At 40.2% G+C, this 21295-nt stretch overlaps 1 protein-coding gene across 2 annotated transcripts in view; it reads right to left on the bottom strand.

Moving 5' to 3' along the window:
- Prkg1 (protein kinase cGMP-dependent 1) overlaps positions 1–21295 on the bottom strand; it is a 1244729-nt gene that overhangs the window by 1131392 nt on the left and 92042 nt on the right. The window lies entirely within an intron of this gene.

Below are 21295 nucleotides of genomic sequence, written 5' to 3'. Positions count from 1 at the left end.
TGCTCAGCTGATCTGAGAATCCAAGTAGAAGATCCACATCCAGACACCAGACTCTCATTTTGTAGATGAAGAAATTTGATACTTTCATGGCTTATTTACTGAGGGAAACTTTATAGTTAACAGCAATTTTGTTTGTTTTTAGTGTAATTAATTTCAGAAGTTAAGGATGTAGTCAAGTAAAGGATGCCATTGGAAGCAAAATTCAAATCTGATCTCGGGATGTTCTGACTCCAAATCTCAGGCACAAAACCTCTATACTGACTAGGCCTACCCCAGAGTACAACCGGCAAGAATGTGGCCTCCACTGCTGGCCTAGGAAAGATTCCATGTCTGAGCACAGTATGCAGCCTGTGGGAAAAGGGAGTATAAGAGTCTGCTTTGGTATCTTTAGGTTTCAGAGGACTGGGATTATACAAAGCCCTGAATCTATCTGTAGTCTACATCTGCCTATCTAGTCACCTTTCTGCTTGTTTACTCCAATTCTGTTTCATCCTTTTGTTCCCCAAATGCATTTTATGTTTAAAAAATAACCTACAGCCTGGCTTAGCGATTAAAGGCACTTTCCTGTGAAGCTTGAGGACCCATATTTGACTCTCCAGATCCCACGACCAGATGCACAAGGTAAGGCAAGCGCAAGGTCGCACATGCCCACTAGGTTATGCAAGCATTTCGAGTTTGATTGCAGTGGCTGAGGGTAGATGGGTAGATGGACATGCTCCACACATGATGCATGTGTGTGTGGAAACATCACAGTGGATCCAAGTACTTTCTTCAACTCATATGTGTGAATGATTATAACAAATGTAAAATTATATTAACCTGTTAAATTTATTAGATGTGAAGATATAATACCTGCTTCCTAACCTTATATAGCAGGAGCACACCTGTGTGCTTTATGGGCATGGGTCACATGCGCATCCATAACACTCACACACAGCATTCCTATATTTGAAAAGAAGATAAAATAAAAACGTAAAGTCTAGACCTTCACCCTTTGACTTTGACCTAGATCTTCAATTCCTTTTTCCCTGAATCAGTTGCCTTCAGTAAAATGAAGTATCCTATTTCAATGTTAACTGGGGATCTCTTTAGTATGTTTCAAACTCTTGGATTTTATAACGCTCTGACACATGTTGTTGGGAAATTGTGTAAATCTGCCGAGTTCTGGGACAGACAGCAAATAATTTACTTTAGGGATGTTGCTCCAAGGATCTCGTGGCTGTGGTACGCTAGCAGTGTTTGTCTAAAGCAGCTAAGCCATGCACGGGGGTTGGCTGCTATCAAAGAATTCCCTTGAAGTTACAGTGAAAACAACCAAAACTGCAGTTAACTATAAGATTCCCTTCAGCGAATGAGACTGAAGTGAAACTGGGACTATTAATTTTAAATGAAATTGCTATTTTAAGTCTGAAAGCAACAAAGGAAACAGGGAATTACAATCTACTCTCACTGTGCCCAAGTAAATACAGTCCCTGGCTTAAACCTACGAAAGTGTGCACTACCAGCACTTAGTATGTGATTACACGAAAACACTGAGCCAAATCACCCGAGCAACACAATTGAGGACCTGACACAGAAAACGGAAACTACTAGAAAACTGCCTGTATATCTGCAACAGCTATGATTTTCAAGAAAAAATGATTTACAACATCTGGAAACTAGATATCAATGTGAGAAATGAGAGAATTCTTCAAAGCAGGCATTAAAAGATCTGAGTGATGAGCTGAGCCCATACAATGGTGGTGAAACTGTGGAGGGCCCAATCTCAGGACCCTATTCATTCACAGTATATGGAAGAGAAGAGAGTGAACTTAGTCATCTTTATGGCCCTCTTAACTCTGATATACCATTTTAATGGATTCTGTTCTTAAAAGAATTAGAGACCGATTCAGCCAGACTCGAGTTCAAATGCAGATGTGACTTGCAAATCGTGTTTTGACTCTGATCAAGGTGTTTAATATCCCCGAGCTTCAAAGTGCTTCACATATTAATGGTGCATGAACATAGCTTGGAACATGGGAAAAGCCTGGAGAGATAAGTTTACATGGCAGTCTCAGACAAAAGCCAGGCAGCAAATGATTTCAAGTATCATTTCAAGTACTGAAGCACTGTGAAGAAACTCCAGTAAGGCACAAGAGGGGAGCACGTGGGCCAGGCAGTCAGGGAATGACCTGTGGTTCTCTTCAGGGGCAGTGTTCACAGGACATTGTATCTGGGTGTGTATGTGAGTATATGTAAATACTTATATGAATATATTAAAAATGAATGTGTGAAATAATTCACAAAAGAAGAGAGTTAACATTAAGTACCAAAAATGGCTCGATCTAAAGAAATTCAAACCTACAGGTATCCAAAAAGAAAAAGCACTTATGGCTATTATAACCAGAAAAAAACAAAGACCTCTTAGAATGTGTAACTGAGAAGGACATGGGAAAACAAGTGACAGGGAAAGTTATTGTAACGTGGGGCAGACACTCACTTGGAATCCCAGCCATCTTGTTCTAGACACTGAGCTGTGTTCCAGAATTTATGACAGTCTGGTGCATTTCATCCTCAGTCCCCTCCCCAACATTGTGCCAGTTCTCAAACTTGAGAGTGGGCTAGAATCACCTAGTACAGTTGTTGAAACTGCTGTCTGTAGAAAGATTTCCCATGGTTTTATTTCTATGTCATGCTATATATTGATAGATGCATACATACCTTCTTTAGACAATCTATATTACCTTTCCTTCCCCACTAAACTCACTAAAGGTTAAATTGAAAGCCTTCCTACTGGGCTTCTAAGATGTGGAGCCATGAAGGTCTCATCTCATAACATCCTAAGAAAGAGATGTTAGGACTGGCGAAGAAGGGAGGAAGAGAAAGCAATGAAACTATGGTGGTATGGTGGGATTTTAGAGGGAAAATGTCTAGAAACTCCTGGAATGGTAGACTGACTAGAATTCTAGAGCTAAGAGTGAAAGTGGAGACCTATGGCTCTCCAGGTGCCACCCAATAAGCACAGGTGGAGAGCAGGGATGGGGGATTAGGCACGTAGGAACAGGGTAACAGGAGCAAGGACATCTATGAGTTGTAGAGCAGATAGAAAAATACCCATGAGGATCACCCACCTCCTCAATGGCTGAAGTGTGACCCAACATGGAGACTGAGTTCCTAGAGAAAGAGAGAAGCATAGCAGGGATAAGAGACAATGGAATCCCCAAGCCACATAAAGCAAACTGTAACAGCAAACCATGACCTGCAATAGCCTCCTCCCTGGAGAAGCTGGAATCTATGTTCAGGATGGAGGAGATGACCAGCATCATCAGTAGGCCAGGGACAAGGAAGGCTCTTCAAGGACTCCTATGGAGTAAGTAGGCAGACAGCTTTGACTGCAGAGTCCCGAGGAAGAAACCATCATCCTTCTAGTCAGCTTTGGACCAAGTCTTGGCATCCCCTCAGAGACCCTTGCCCTCTGAGGCCAACTTCCCATGCTAGTTGACTCCGCTTGATGCTAGGTCCCAGTTCAGTCAGCTCAGCTAGGTGTTGCTCAGGGTCCTGAGATACAGCTCAGACAACAGCTGTTGCTGTCATCCTAACTTTAATGGATTACTGAGATTTTATTTTTCAAGCTTGGTAACCTCGCTCTCAACCTTCTGCTTCAGGTCCAGCTCCTTACCAGCACACTTCACTTGCTCTTCAGTGCCTGAAAACAACCTCACAGCTCACACATCGCTTCTGTAAGACTCCGACAATGGCACTGAGGTCCTGGAATTAGATATTCTGCCCAGTGCTGTAGTTAACCTCCAGCCACTGACTGCACAGGTCCAAGAAGCCACAAGGTACTTAGCTGTGGAGCAAGGGTTTCAAGCATAACTGCATTTAGGACTTAGTTCATTTTGGCATTTGCGTGACAAGTAGGGGGTGTGGAAGCTTCTAGGCATAGGCAAATGGTGGAAGATTCAGTCTTCAACTACAGTTAACAAACACTGAGCAGCAGGAACATGAACACAAAGTTGCTCCTGGCCAGCTCTCTCTCTCTCTCACTGGGCATGTCCAGGAATTCCTCAAACATAGACACAAGTGCACAAGTGGGCCCTGTGGCATGAGTGTGCCCAGTGTTTGCCCCTAGGCCCAACTGGACAGAAGCAGAAGCTCTTGCTGGTTCTTCCCTGTCACCTTTACTTGCAGAGTCATACTGGACTAAGCTGGTGTAATCAGGTATCAGCTAATCTGTAATGTAAATCAGATAATGAGGGCCACTAACTGGATGCCTTTCTTCCAGCACACAGGCCAGGGTCTTGCTCTGTCACCCCCTGAAGCTCTGGTGATCAACCTACCTCCAAGTGTCCCTAGAGCTACTCCCTTCCATCTCTACAAGTCTTTTTAATCAATCCCCCATAAATCCTTAAAGTGAGATTAGTCCTCATTCTCTCCAACCAAAACTCATTCCTGGTACCTGCACAATAAGAAAGTGAGCTAACAGTGCCACCTCATTTCACTGATGAATAAACAGCAGATTTGGCAGCATCCCCAATTGGCTTGTAACCCAGAAGCCTTTGCAGCAGGAGGGATTGACTGGCATGCAAGCAAAGGCTTCTGGGGAATACAGCCAGCCAGGTAGCAAGCCAAGATGCTTAATGAAACAAAGTGGAGTCAGCTTCAGACACCTTAAATCAGAGTCAGGTCCCAAAGGGGTCATGACCACCTGCAGTAGAGACCAAAGTCATCTTCATCTGCCTTCAGCTCCAATGACACAAGAATCCATTAGAATTTTTCCTGTAAAATAATTTCTGCCATAAAGAGAATTATAATCAAAACCTTCCTCTTTATTCATGAAATCACTTCCTCAGGCACATCTCTGGAACTGAAATGTCTCTCTCCCTTTCAAATGCTGCCATGCTCCTTTGTGTTACAGTTCTCTCATGCACACAGGTCCATTCCCTTCATAATTCAAATCTCTCCTCTGTCCTTGCCTCTCTCACTTCACAAACAGTTTTCTGCTCACTTCTGTATTCACCCTAGGAACTGGTCATTATGTTTAACTTGTTGACATCTGCTTCTATTCATACTTTTAGCAGAATGCATGTGCAAACAAAATATGCACAGGAATCCAAAAGGTAAAGTGGAGGGTAACTTCAAGAATATACCTCAGTACTGAGGAAAATAAAGCACAGTAAGACACATAGGGAAGATGTAAGCCATACTGGCTGCTTACCAAAGCCCCAGAGGACAAACAACTCTTAATATAACAGCAAAATTAGAGACTTTGATTCAGGCCTCCTTTTTTAGTCAAGAAAATGCCTTGACCCCTCTGAGTTTTCTACACTTACATTGTTTCTAAAATAGCATGAATAGTCTAAACATATCAGAAATATTAGCTAAAAATTCATCTTAATGCCCACAGTAAAATTCCTGAATATATCACATATCCTATAATAACAACCTGACAATACTATTTCTGTTCATTTAAATCAAATCATTACTATACTAATATGTCAGATCTAGGCAAAACCCAAAACTCCAATCTATACACCACTCACACATGAATCAAAAATACACCAGCTGAAGTCTTCTGAATCTAGTAAGATTCTAAGTTTAATATAACAACAAGAAACCTGGATCCAAACATACCATCAACACTCTAAACTGCATTGAAGAAATCATAGCTCAACATCACATAATTATTAAACTGATACAGGTTATAAAATGAAATAAATGTTTATATGACAAATACAAAATAGACAAACTTTAAAAGGTAGAAAGCAGATCTGCTGTTGTTTGAGCCTGGAGGTAAAGCACGTATAGGTGGGTCCTGGGGAGTTCTTGGAAGAAATGGAATGTTCTAAATATGGACTGTGGTGACAGTTCGACAGTTCTCCACATTGACAACATAAAATATCTTCATTGTTCATGTATACTAGGCGAATTGTATGGTATGTAAATTCTATCTCAATGAAGCTGTTAAAAATAATCTGTCTTTCTTGTACTACACGACACATTTCAAGATGAACTAGTATTTTTATTTTCATTCTAAGGCCTTCCATTATCAGCTTATCACTGTGACTGTCAAGAATTTGTCCAGGACATTAATATACTCCTCCACAAGGTAACAAGGCTCTTATCACTGCTTCTACCTTCACCCTGATTGTTTTTGAAAAGACATTCTAAAATGCAGAATCAAGGTCATTAAGGGAAAACATTTATCAGCTAAGATTATATTCTGCAGCTGAGAGCCCTCTGTCTGGACAGCAGATCCTCAAGTTGGGAATGAATAGTGTTCGAATAGAAACCCATTATCAGTGAGGAACTTCTAGACAAATATTCCAGGAAATAACAGAGCCACTTTGCTCTAAATACTCTGGATGAAGTGAAATCAAATCATTAAGGCAGGGGGTCTATGGAAACTTACACTAGAGGAACAACAGCACAGTCTATATTTACCATATCCTTGTGTGTTTCAGCAAATGTTAAGAACAATATCATTATGATTTCATACCAATTCATCTGAAAAGAATCACCACGAGGTAGGCTTCATTTTAGAGCACAAACAACATTCCTGTGAGACAAGGCAACTCCTTCCACTAGAATTTTCACATAATTTATATACATAAACCTCAGTTCAACCAGAGTCAGTCCAACCTTGACTTCTCTGTGTTTCTACAACTACCTGCTGAATGAAATAAATAGCACAATGATGCAACTGTAAGCTTCACTGTATTCAAACTTCGTTGCCTAAGGTTAATCCACTCAAAAGTCAAGGAGGATTCTTGCTGTCACACTGCATCTTCTTCTGAGTCATGACAAAAAAAACAAACAAACAACAACAAAAAAAAAAAAAAAAACACAAGATAAATTATACCGGGCTCCATGCTATGAGCTTGTCATTACCAAATCTACCTTACCATCTTGTGTCTTGAGTCTTGGTTCTCCCCACAGTAGATATTAGAAAAAGAAGTTCCGATGGACTTAATATCACAAATGTAGTTGGTGGTAAAGTAGTAGTTGAATTAGAGGTTAAGATTTTTATTTTTGTTTTGAGGTAGGGTCTCACCCTAGCCCAGGCTGTCTTGGAACTCACTCTTTAGTCCAGACTGCCCTTGAACTCATGGTGATCCTCCTATATCAGCTTTCTGAGTGCTGGGAGTAAGTGTAAGCCACCATACTAGGCAAAGTGTATTTCTCAGCTATTATCTGTGGTGTGTTCTGAGCCAACCTACTTGTAATTTCCATAAATGTATTACAGAACAACAAGGCTCAAAGAATTCTCAAGACAGTGAATGATATAGTAAGGTTATATATAGTGTAAAAGGAGGGTGAATGAGTGTGGCAACCTCCTGGAGTGCAGTGTAGTTAGGTAAGTGCTATTGTCCCTAAGTAATATTCCCTGGCCTCTTTGATTCTAAATTTTCTCAACTTCAAACTCAGAAGTGATCTGTCCTGCGTTATTCATTCATACTACAAGGCATAAAATTGAATTGTATGTGTATTCATTTTATAATCAATGGTATGAGGTGTAATTAAACCTCATTCTTATTGCACAGAAGACACTTTCTTATTGCATACAAAGGTACACAGGCCTTCCTAAAAATGACCTCAAACGTTCACAGAAGTATTTATTCAGGTGAACCAAAACAAGGAACAAGGATTTTTTTTAAGACTGGTTATTGGCAGTTTCCATATTGATGAGCTAAGAGATGATGTGCAAACAAAATCAACCTTTTAAATTTTTCCTGTCTTATTTTTGTTAATGTTGAGGCAAGCACCTAATTAAAAAGAATTTCATCACGAGTTTTATGGTCCTTTCTAACTCATAATATTAAGATCTTTGAGAATCTTTGGATAGGCAAAATTAGAAAGCTATTATTCTAGGCTTGACAGGATATTTTTTTTAAAGTGAGAGTTCTGCCTGTGTCTGCAAAAGGGAATTAAGAATGTGAAAAGATTCTCCTGTAACTATTTCTATTAATTCCACGTTTGTGTTTCATAGCAATCAATCCTTCTGCCTCTCTAGGTTAACCAGGTTATGAGGATTTATGCTGTAGAGCATAAGACTCGAAATTTATCAGAGCTGGAGGACAAGTATGCTCCCTTGGAAAGATCATTTACAATCCCAGAATAATCAAACATGAGGGAATATTTCAAGACTCTGAAACACCAAAGCTTTAGAAACAGAACCAAAATACCCCCAGACCAAGCAAAAGACGTAACAAGGGGTGTGAGCCAGATGCAGACTGCAGGGCGGGCGGGGGTCAGGAAAAAGCCTGTTGTGCATAAGCAGTCCACAGGGGGTTCTCGGAGCATCCAAGGTCAAAAGTTTGTAACTCTTTTTCTCTCCAGATAGAACTATGGGGCCCAGTGAGTTGAGTTTTCAACATTTGAACTTTTACATAGTTCAAGTATCTGAGGCCAGCATTATGCTCTACTCCAAGGGACAGATAATTTGCATGTGCCGCTTTTGTTCTGGGCTCCAGGGACAGAACATGGAACAACAGTAATACAGTGACATGAGCCTTCTTTTGGGGGGAATTTGCACTCTTCTGGTGGGAGTGCATGTTACCCAAATTATGACCAAAGTATGCAGCTTAAACTCTGATATACCTGATGAAGAAAACATTGCCAGCACTGGCCAGTCAAACACTCAGAACTGGGAAGGTGACTCTCTGCCAGCTGCACGGGCCTAGCCAGTGCTGGACTAGCTCCTGAGAAGGTGGCAGTGTCTTAAAGTATGTCCTCTCCAATGACCAGTGTTTAGGCATTGAATCAGTCATAGGTGAAAAGAAGAAAGATCTAGTATAACGCTACCCTCCATTAGTTTCTTAATAAATGTTCGACAAATGATTGAACAAATAAACAACTGAAAACCAATCTGAGATTTTAATTATTAACATAAATGACTAGGAGATATTTGATAAACTTTCTAATAACACTCAATTAAAGATGCTAAATTTAGGGAGAAATAGGCAAGAAAATGAACCAGTGGCAAGGTAAGGGGCAGTTTCTTTGACACAAAAGTTTGATCACATAGGGACAGGCAAGGGTTATAAAAAAAATTAATCCAAATGTACACATACATATGTATACAAATAAAATATAGAGTAAAGTTTTTATGTATGAAACAGCAAGAAATTTCTTAGGCATGAACAGTTGGACTGGATGACAATTTGAAGAAAGAAGGCATACAGTATTATTGTAAGAACCATTGCCAGGAGACTAACATATGCCATCGCTGAGAAAATATCCATAGCCGTCATGTCTATATGGGGATAGTGGCATAATGAAAATTTATCGGGGAGCTGTACAAAATCACACAAGGGGATGTAGAATAGGACTTATGCTTAGAAAGAAATGTTTGAGGGGTTAGGAAACTGGCTTCATGGGTAAAGTACTTGCTACACACACAAGAGGATGTTAGTTCCAATCTCCACAGCCCATGCAAAGCCAGACAGAGTAGCTCACATCTATAACCCCAAATATCACACAGCAAGAGAGGAGGCCGAGAGAGGAAAATCCCCAGAAGTTCTCAGGTCAGCTGGCATAACACATGCATCAATGAACACAGGGGGACCCAAGCTCAAACAAGGTAGGATACAAAGTACAAGCACCCGAGGTTGTCCTCTAACTATGGCATATGTAAACATGCACGCATGCACACACACACACACACACACACACACACAAACACACACACACACACACACCTATCTTTAAATCTTTAACAAATTATATATTTGAAACAAATAATCAAACAAAATTCCACATGAATGAGGGCGTTGCAGAGATGGCTCAGTGGTTGAAAGTATTTGTTTGCAAAGCCTGGAAGCCCAGGACTCAATTCCCCAGCACACACTTTGTACATGCCAGATGTACAAAGTTTCATGTGTGTCTAGAGTTCGTTTGCAGTAATGAGATGTCACAAGTGTCCACTAATTCTCTCTCTTTCTCTCTGCTTTCAAATAAATTACATTTTAAAAAATTTCATAAAGAATGTGCATGAGTCCCGGACTCACAGTAACCTTGTGAAGACTTCAACCAGTGGTTTTATCTGGGCCAAATTGCTTAACTTCTGTGTGCCTAATTTTATCCATGTGGAAAAAATGAAGATGAGGCAGACATGGTAGTATTACTGGCAATCACAACATTCAGAAGGTGGAGGAAGGGCGGGACTGCCAGTTTGAGGCCAGCCTATACTACCTAACATGCCCCAGGCCAACCTGTGCTAAATAATAAGAGCTTGTCTCAAAAAAATAATAAAACTCAAGAAAAAGTAAATAGAATTATAAAATTATTGTGGAACTAAATAAGATAGCATATGTGGACAGAGTAAGATAAAAGACTTTTGTCATCATCACCATCAATAATTAACCAGTAAAGATGAGGCTACAAAATAGCCATTCTGCTTTTACCTTATTAAGAATTTCTCAGAAAAAAAAACAGTGTATCTATGTCCATTAAAGAAAAAAGTAAAGTAAAAAAAAAGGAGCCTGGTTTGTGCAGTCGAAGATTATAATATTATGGCTGTTCTCCTAAAAAAGGAACAGAGGGAAAAGCTGTCATCAATGATTTAAAAACTCACTAGCGAGAGTTCACCTAGGTGTTGTTTAATAACTTCTAAGTCCAGCTAGTAGAGAATCCCACTGTTGCCAAGAGAAATAAATGTATTCTTGAGTCATTTCCCATCCATTACACTGACAGTAACCCTTAGGAGTCCAGAAGATGAAACACTGCTCTAATATCTATGGTGATAGATGACTGCATGGCACAGAACACAGGAGTGCCACCGGAAGACCAGCCACCTTGGAATCGCCCCTCTGTGATGAGTGGTTTCTTCCCTTTAACTTGAGTATGAATACTCTGACAACGTGTTTGTTCTCTCTGCACACTTGGTGTGGGTATTTTCCCAAAGCATCTCAATACTGGTGTATTTCACATCTTCATGTCTTAATATGTAAAATGGTCACCTGGGTTGTTCAAAATTATCATGACCATATTATAGGCAGGATAAAACTGATGATGGAAATACTAAAATACTCCATGGTATTAGAATTGTCTAAAACAATTTGTCATAATTATTTATAAACATGTAAATAAGTATTCAAATGCATATAGTTAATATTTCTAAGTGTCTAGTGTTCCCTGTTCTTGGAAGTTTTTACTTTAACTATGGTTAAAGTAAATTTGGTTTCTGTGTGTATATGTGTATGGTTTATCTGTGTGTACATGCACACATCTGTATGAGGAAGCCAGAGGGTAACAGCAGTTGTTTTTTTCAATAATGCTACACTTATTTTTTTGACACAGGGTCTAAAAGCTGAAGCTCACCTGATTCAGCTAGACTACCTATCAAGCAAGCACTAGGGTTCCTCGTCTCCCCTTCCACAGAGCCGGGATTACAGGGTATGTTTCACAATGCTCGGCTTGTTATGTAGATACTGGAGCTCTGCAAGTACTTAACTGACTGAGCAATCTCCCCATCCTCTATCTATTGTTACATTTCAATGGCATGGACTATACAATTTTAGCACTTAGCTATCAAAAAGAAAACATTTGTTTATCCTAAGTATTTCCCACCAAAACTTAAACAAAAAAAGGCAAGGACTAGGTAAATTCAGAAGTCTGTGAAAAGGGAGGGGAGTAAGAAGTTAATAAAAGATGACCTATTCACAGTGAACTGGTTATTTCATGTGCTTGCCGTTCCTCTCCACGAGGACCATGTCAAAGTTCTATCCAGTAGTATACCATTCAAGGCTACAGGAATCAGTCACTTGGTTCTTCTTTGTTCTTTTTTTTTAACAAGAGAATAAAGGCCTCCCTACTAGGCTGTGCTTAAACTTTATGCAGAAACCGACAATTTTTTCTTTCTATGTCATACTTTCCTTTTATGAAGAACAACAAAAAAAATTCTGAAATGATATTTGAAGAAAAGAAAAATGACTTATTCGGCATGAAGGCTACAACGATTTAAAAAAAATTATAACACAGTTTCTTTCAAAATATTTCTAAAGCTTTTCAGATCTATAACTAACAAGAAGCACTGCTCATTCACATGTATGATGGCAGTCACTGCTACACGTCTACAAGGCCAGGTATTAAGTGAATAGCTGGCAACCCGGATTTCTTTCACTTTGCACTACACCATGTGCTCTCAGAGGAACAATCCTCTAGCAATTCAGGACTGAAAACTTCTACTAAGTCAAATCCATTTGCTCAAAATAAAGACTGACTCAATGAATAGGTCTGCCAGACTGCCTCCATCCTTCACAAGACAACTCCTCTTATCTAAAAGTGTCTTGGGGCTTACTTTTCGAAACTTTGGTATGGCTGTACATTTCCAAAATAAGGGGGGGGGGGGTAACAACAACCTAGGAAGAAGACCATGACTCACACAAAGTTCCATGCTCCAGAGTCTACTTCTAGTTTATTTCTCTTCTCCTTCCCACTGCCAGATGATGCCAACACAGGCTAAGCAAAATGGTACCTGGAACTTTCAGATGCTTGATATACCCTGATAAACCAACACAAATCTAATTGAGAGGCATCTTCTTTCTCTGCACGAAGACACATTATGTTACTCAGTCACCAGTGGTTCTGGTAAAGGGTGTCTTCTACAGATGGCAGCTTCCTGTCAGCGCATGTGCTACCCACCTGCATGCACACTGGAGTACCGCTAGAGTACAGGCACGCACAGCAATCACTCTAGAAGACTAACGAAGAATACCCATATTTCCCTCTTTTTGTGAGAATATTTTTCCCTTCCCCATTAGTCCTGACTGAGATGCACTTCCAAAACCATAACATATCGATAAAGCTGGACCACTAGGATGGTGTGCTGTGTATCCAGAAGAGAAGGTGTTCCTCCATCACACCATCTCATTATTCCTTGCCCTAAATCTGGTAAACCCTAATGTTGCCATCATACCATTTGATGAGCACCAAAATAGTTAACCTGGGTGTATTTTTCATCATAAACAATACAATTAACCAAATGAAATGGACTGGTTGATAGGTAACTGCTTCCTGTTCAAAGAAGTACAAAGCTATTTCTGAGGAGCAGGTATGGTCTGGAAAGAACACAGTGCAACTGAACATTATGTTGTTAAACACATTCAGAAACCCATTTTTGAAGCACATTATAATCCCTGAAAAGCCATGCAAACTATTTACTTGTGCCATGGCTGGGCAGAAGTGGCTCCACTTCTACAGAAAGGTAACGTACTTACATCTGCATCACAGTAAACACGGTGAAGTTTAATTTGCACTTAAGATCCTCAGACAGGCAAAGATAATTAACATTATTTTTGATGCAGAAGGTAGTCTATGATGGCACAAAAGTGTCACTAACAGTACTTTCTGTACTAACTCCCGTCCTTTTCTATCTTGGAAAGAAACAATAAAGAAGAATGCAAAAACAGGTGTCTTCCCATATCCGAGCAGTATCCACCACTCTACTCCCCATACCTAAACTATTATGATTGAACACATGTTTTTGGTCATGTTTCCTTATTGTTGTGAATTCCTTTTATCCCTCCCATTTAGGTCCAATAATCAAATACAGGACTCGTAATGAAGGTGTTTACTTTCCTTGTGATTAGCTTCCTTGTATAATTAATGTCTTTAATCCTCTGGGTAGCCTTATTACATTACTGGGCTCTGACTTGCTATCTGTCCACTGAATGAATACATTGTCACACTGAGGAGGAGGGAGAAAGAGGCAAGCAAATGCCCCCTGTTGAGTCTGATTCTAATGAGACCATTTTTAGCAGAGAGTATTGGCAATTATATTAACCCCTTTCATTGCTTATGTAAGTGTTATGTTGGTTGATCCACACCTGAGAAGATAATGATTAAATTACAAATGTAAATAGGCTCCTATCAGAGATCATTACTAATACCTTAAGGAGTTTGAATGAGGTGTGGGAGGGGGAGACAGCAGGCATCAAGCACCCAGAACAGGGAAAGCTGTGAAGTTTGACACAGAAGTTAGGGATTCTTATCCCCCAGGATCCCTTCCTGCAAGTGCACCTCAGTCTTCCCATCTACCAGCAATGCCTCCACCTCACATTTGTTCCCTCTAGAAAAGGGGCTGAGATGTTGATGGCTTGTTCTGCTTTCTCTGAAACCTCCTTGGAAAGTACTTCTCAGCCAGAGCTCAAGCTGTTTGCCTTAAAAGGATAAAATATCTGTAGGGGGAGAAAAAAAAAAGCTAGCTGGCTGCAGAGGCATCACATACCAGAGCAACACCACACTACGTGCCGTTGCTCTTCTCAGAGGGGCTCCTCTTTGTCTTCACCTTTGCCCACCTCACATTCTGTGGCAGCAGCTGGGACCCAAGGAAATGTCTCAACTCCCAGGCAGCTGCCCTCAGCAAAATGTAGAAAACAAACTTTGGATGACGGCTGTTCTGAATGTGTATTTGATCACTATCCAAGACATGTGGCTGGCAGACAAGGGGGGAAACACCCACTAAACAGAGCTGATCCCTCTTTTGTGTGCCAGGACTCTAGCAGGTACTCCCAGAAGTCCCAAAGAAAGGGGGCAGGTGCAGATGCAGCAGGCACTGGCCCTGCTGGATCTGCCTGACTTCACAAAAAGTAGGTGTTGCACCTAGAGAATGGAAATTCAGCTAGAAAAAGCTACATTGCTTGCAGCACTATGGGAGAGAGAAGTCCTCGGTGGAGATAAACAACAGTGGACACTGCAAGCCTTACGTTTGGCCAGTCAGTCCAAATGAGCCAACAGGTGCCATAGTGGAAATTCAAGCAGTCTGCAGCATGCAAAGCCCAGTGGGCTAATGAAGAGGTGCTCAACTCTGGCTACAGAGTAACTTACTCTCGGGAGCAAAGAGGATATGATTCCCCAGGCCCAACCCCACAATAATGGAATCATTCTCTGGAGGTGGTACCCAGCAAAAATGCATCCTAAATCTCCCTAGACAGTACTAATACTGTCTAATACAACTGGGTTGAATCAATGGGCTAGACAGAGTAGTACATGCTTACTAAGAGAATAAATATTATATGCTTATAATTTGGTTAAAAAAAATTACTACTGCTTTTGCAAGCTCCTTAAATGTTTTAGCTAAATCTTTAGATGAGAAATCTGTCTTGGTCTTTTGTTTGATATCATGCACAAGTATGCCCGCACTGCACATTGAACTTACCTTAGGAATCACTCAAAAGTGCTGATGCCTAGCAGGAATTCTGATTTTACTTCTTTTGTGGTAAAACTTAAGCAACAGTATTTGTAAACTTCCCCAGGTGACTGCCATGTACAGCCATGTCTGAGAAACAGTCCTATCTGGTTTCTCCCACTTCTCCCAGGGTTCCTCTGCTTCCTCTTTACTGAGGAATGCGCAGACACTTCCTTTAGAACAGCCCATCTGTTATTCTTAGGTTTTCCTGCAAATACCTAACCTTCACACCCTTTGGGAGGAACAGGAGAGCTTGGCGGTTAAAGAGAAAGGCTACACAGTTAGTTCAAGCCCAGGTTCAACCTTTTTTCTGAGTGTGCAATGTTGAGAAAGCTGCTCAGATTCTCTGAGACAGCCTTTTGGTTCTTCAGTTTGGTAAAATGGAGAGAATCTAGAATATTCACCGCAGTGTCACATGGGTGTTGAAATTTACCATTCAGGTTATCCAGAGGATCGGCCTGTGGCAGAGTAAGTTGCCCATGAAGGTTGGCCACGACGACAACTGGCAGTGCCATTTAAGACCGACTACTTCAGAGCAGTGAGGTCGTGACCTGCAGAAAGACCGTCAGGCCTTCACTGATATCAGCTTAAGGGGTGCTTCAGGCTCAGGGGCAACACACAAAGCATTCAAAATAAGCAATAGCCTAAAGAACATCTACATGACTTTAATTTTTTTTTTTTTTTACTATTTATTTATTTATTTGGGAAAGAGACAGGGAGGGAAAGGAGGAGAGAAAGAGGCAGAAAGCATGGGCATGCCGGAGCCTCCAGCCACTGCAAATGAACTCAGATGCATGTGCCACCTTGTGCATCTGGCTTATGTGGGTCCTGGGGAATCAAGCCTGGTTTCTTTGGCTTTTCAGGCAAGTGCCTTAACTGCTAAGCCATTCCTCCAGCCCCTACGTAACTTTTTACCAGTATCCTAATAGACCTCTGATGGGGAGCAAGGTCTCCATGTAGATCAATGACTGTCCTTGTATACAAAGTATTACCTTCCTCACAAGCCAACTCTAGTATTAGAGCATTTTTATTTATCTACAAAGCCCATTGCTACTTTCAAACTTTCTTCAAATAGAGCATAGCTTTAACAGAGTTCCTCTTGTCCACCCTACTCCCCTCAACCCCTTCTTCCAACTCTACTGCGTTTTCCACATGAGTAACTACAACTATGAAAACCACTCGGGAACAAAACACATCTGAGAGTGCACTACTACTAGACCCACCTTGGGTTAAACATCTGCTTTGCGTAGTTACAGTTTTTGTACTATTGTTTATATTTATACGACAGTCTTGGATGGAGAACATTCCTCTGCTCTTACAAACAAAATTATACTGAGAGAGTTCAAACAGGCTGCGCATGCTTAATTTCTCAAAAAATAAAATAAAATAAAATAAAATTTCAGGGACACAGCAAGGAAGGCACTCATGGCAAAAGATGGTGAAAGGGATCAGAAGGATAGAAGTGAGGAGGTAAAAGCGGGGCTGTCAGAGGAGGGGGGGGGGCAAACAGCACCAGCTCAACAATTCAGAATAGGATTCGAAATGCCACAGATGTGATTGCATAATAAGCTGGTGAGCATGCTGGTAAAAAGCTGCTTTCAGCATGTGATTATTTGTCACATTGTCTTGTGTTCTCGGAGCCACGAACAGTCAAGGCCGAGGATCTAGAATGCCAGCAGCAGGCCTAGTCCTTGGGATGGGCGGCAGCACCTATGGCAGAGATAGAAAGAGCAGCAGCCTGGTGTTCAAACATGGTTGCTAGGATACCATGGAGACCCTCCATTGCTAGGCAGACAGAGAAAAAAAGCTGTGCCCATATGCCTTGTAACCTGCAAACAGCAACAATAGAAACATAGCCTGTTTTATTCTACACTTTCCCATTAGAAATTCAAACCCAACTCTTCAGTAAAAATGACAAGTAGTGGGCACTTGGAAACATGCCTCAGAAGAGCACAGAAGCTGGCCAATCACACGCGCGGGCCGTCTTTAGAGCAACTCAGTTTAAGGGCTTGTCAGTATTTTCATTGTAAGCCCCATTGCAGGGGCACAACACTTGATACTTCAAAACACCCCAGTGGAATTTCAGCAACCTGGCACCTTGTTCTCAAAAAAGCCTTCCCACAACTTCCATTTTACTACGGAGGCTAAAATACCAAATTAATAATCAAACTCAAATTGGAAAGTATTATAATAAACTTAGGTCAGAATTTAACTTCTCCCCACAAACAGCAGAGTCATTTCCAAACCTAGCTCTGGGATCAATTCTCATTTATGTCACTTACCTAGGAATGTGAGGAATCTGCCTTGCTGGTCTGTGGCATATAATTGGGTTACTGTCAATGGGAACATTCTGAAGTGAATGGAGAAAGGCACTCGGTTCCCTTAAGAGTGGAACTTGGTTTCTTTAAAGGCCTTCATCATCTGCTGCTTGCTTAAATATTGTTAGTATAGTGAGGACTTTTCAAGACTGTGCTGGAGGAGAATGAATGGAAGATTGGAACCACATTCTAGGAGTAAGAGCTTTACTAATAGATAACAATGAGTCCTTTGTGCACATGTACATACACACACATACACATGTACATATGTATGCACACACAAACACACGTGCACACACATGCACACATACCATGTCTATTCTAAAATGAGAAGTGCCTTCATGTCCACTTTATAAAATCCTAGAAAGTGAGACTCTCCTCCCCACTACAACAGCATCTTCTCAGTCCCCTCCAGGGCACTCTAGCACAGCCACATTCCACAGAGGTACCCTGTCCCTCTCTCTCACCCCTTGACTCCAAAACTCCTGATCATGACAGTCCTGCAAATAGTACTGCACAAAAACTTGCACATTTACAAAAGTTTTCAGTATTATAACATGAAATGGGCTCCATAGAATCTTAGTTAGAACCTCTGTACTTCACCTCACTCAATTTTCTAAAATATTTACTTATGAAGTAAGGTCAGCCCCTTGTTAACTTTGTAATAACTGGACCTATGAGTCTCTCACATTTAATGCCTTATTCATATGAATGGCAGACATCCCACACAAGTATGGAACTGACCTGCAGGGCACATTTGAATTTGAATTTCTTTGCGAAATCTATGCTTTAATATTAGGCCTTCTATAATTACTCTACAATTACATAATTTATTTCCTAAAGAATTGAACATATCGCCTTTAGGAATATTCAATCTCTCTTGGGAGATAATGGTGTTATGGTTTAGAAGTTCATATAGGTTCTTTTTAAGATTAATTCCTCCCTAAAAGCAAGAAAATATATTTCTTTTCATCGTTAGTTATTCCAAAGTACTTTACAATCACAAAATGAAACAGAACAAAACAAAACAGAACATGTCATCATGCTCTAAAATGCAGCTAACTCTGGGGTGAAAAACAATGGTTTCACAAAAAATGCAGACACTAACACGTTTTGATAAGAGCTCAAGTCTATGTAGTACAACTGAAATGACATGGAAGTATATGACAGCAAAATAGGAAAGATGTGGGAACACTGAAAATTGTAAAAGGGTATTGAGAAAATTACCAGAGACTGAATATTCCAGTGTATTCTAGAGTGCCTTTTAGGAATGAAATTTCATGAAACAAAAATACTTTAGAACCAACAGGCTTCCTGATCTCATAGAGTGGGTGTTTGGGTTACATAGTTTATTTCCTTTTAAGGGCCATTTGTTTAATGTATTTTGAAATATAGTCAGGTAGTTTTACATTCTCAATTAGTTATTTGGTGGCTGTACAATATAGATTCAATTTGCTACATTATTTCTCAGCTCTAAAGTTATAATCTAAGAACAGCATAAGGCTCCTTCTTAAGGGCCACTTAAATATGAACTATAAAAGAGATCAGCAAAAGCACTTCCCCCACTCCACGTAGGTGCAGCAGAAGTGCCCTGCCCCTGCGGCAAAATCTAACACAGACGTTTTTCTACTTCCACCTTAAAGAAATTCCCAAACCAAAAATGTTATAATGATTAAAGCTAACATATTTACCTTACATTATGTATTATTTTCCAAAGGTTCAAAAGTCACTAAGAAAACAGAAGTTTTACACTCTTAGAACCCTCTACAGGAAACCTCAGCAAAGAAACACTAGACAAACATATTCACATACCTCAGAGAAGTAAAGATAACATTAGCTGGGCAGTGACTCAACTCTACTGGAAAGACAACCAAAAACTAACAGGATTGTGCAGTTGAAACCACTTGTTTCTTTAGATGGCTTCACTTTAACTAGATCTCACAGTAATCTATGTGCAACCTTAAGAAAGATGATTAATTTAAGTTGCACAAAAAAATCAAAAGCATAAACACTTGTTGCCAGTATGCCTATGTAATCTAATTATTCAAATGAAATGCAGAAAAGTTTTTAGATTAGTAAGTTTTCTTAATTCTTCATGCAACTATTTTGTACAGTTATTCAAATAGGATATGATGATTAGTTTGAATACAATATACTTCTTTTTTCCCTAAGAAAGGTACATTTTCCCACTCAAGTCAATTTTATTCTCGTTTTCTTTATGTAAGTGTGAAAAAAGAACAGATGTTTTTCCAAAATTATTTAAGCTTGGAAGACATTTTATCATTTTATTCAATATAATCCTTAGAACTACAAAAAAATACTACCATGGCAATACCTTAACAACTGAATTCTCTAAAATGTGAACTTTAGGTAAGTATCAGAATGCTCAGGATTGTTCAATAGATAAAATGACTATTACAAGGGAATATTATAAATTATGACCCTTCAATTTCATTTTCCACCATGGGCTTTAAGAACAAAAACATGTGCTCGTGTTTCTATGTGACGAGCACAGACTTGGAAATGAAGCACATTCCACCATTCATTCCCTGCTACCACATGCCTTTGGGGCTTCTCTCACAGAACGTTTAACTGTAGTGATCAGCTGGCGTGATGATGCTGCATTATAAAACCTAATTAAATGGTCTTTTATAAAAGCAGGGTTTTTTTTTTCTGTTTTATCCCAAAGTCCTGCAGATACTAAAATGCTTAAAGATGCAAAGAACTGTCATTGAATTATTTTTTCATTATGCAAAACTTGGCCCAAGAGAGACAGCTATGTACCTCGTTAGCTAAAACAGGCAAGCATGCCAGGGACTGCAAATTAATTTACCAGAGAAAGTTCCCATGGATTCAGAACACCAAGGTTTCTAAGATAAGCTCATGTCCCTTGATCTATTGGGATCTACAGTCAGTGTCTCAGAGATGTTTATCTTTGGTCCCTCTGCACTGAATGCAAATTCTTTGTTCAGCTAAACCTGTCTGAGCAACTGCAAATGTTTGAGAGAAACCAACACAGACAGTCTTGCTCTTAAGTTTTCAAAAGTACATGTAGTAACACAGTGATGACCACCCCAGCCAGCAAATATAAATGGAGATAAGCGTGTGCTGACTCTTGTTCCTTGCATCAATTACTTGTGTTTATGAAGGAAAGGTCTCCCACGGACCTTCTATCATTATGTAATACGTGCCATCCAGCCCATGTGATGGAGTTTAGAACAGGGCAGCTCTTAACTTACTTCATCAATTATCTCATTATCTATTAATTAAAACTGCCACTCCGACAGGTGCTCCCAATCAGTTAACCTCATGCTCCACATGGACTCTGACTCGACTGTTGTGTAACAAGTTTCATTCAGCATTCCCATCCAAGTTGTGCAGCCCACTGACACCAGAACCGCACTTGTCTGGAACAGGCTAGATCAGAGCCAGAGTGGCTTCTGGAGAAGGCAGGAGTGAGGCACAGGATGCGTCTGCGCTAGCAATAACGAGTTGCTTGTCTATACTGACCCTGGGAATACAGACCCTCTTCTCTAGGGAAATGTAGTGGCTCATTAGTGGCCATATAAAAATACTTGTAGGAAAACAAGCAGTGCTCTTCCTAGGATGTGATGAAAACATGTTTTGTTTTTTGTTTTGTTTTTTACAAAAATCAACAGAGCAGGTTTCCATTTATGCCATTTATGGATGGCAAATGTCATCCAAGTCAGGAAACCTTCCCTTTTATATGCACATTGACTGGTTCTCTCCAGTTTGACACTGACAGCACATCATGTTTGAAAGGTACCAGCGTGAAGCGCCCGCCGGC

Source organism: Jaculus jaculus, chromosome 1 (assembly GCF_020740685.1).
Source record: "Jaculus jaculus isolate mJacJac1 chromosome 1, mJacJac1.mat.Y.cur, whole genome shotgun sequence".
In the NCBI taxonomy this organism is placed as follows: domain Eukaryota; kingdom Metazoa; phylum Chordata; class Mammalia; order Rodentia; family Dipodidae; genus Jaculus; species Jaculus jaculus.
Note: the sequence above shows the minus strand (reverse complement) of the source record. Positions and strands in the feature narration are given on the sequence as shown.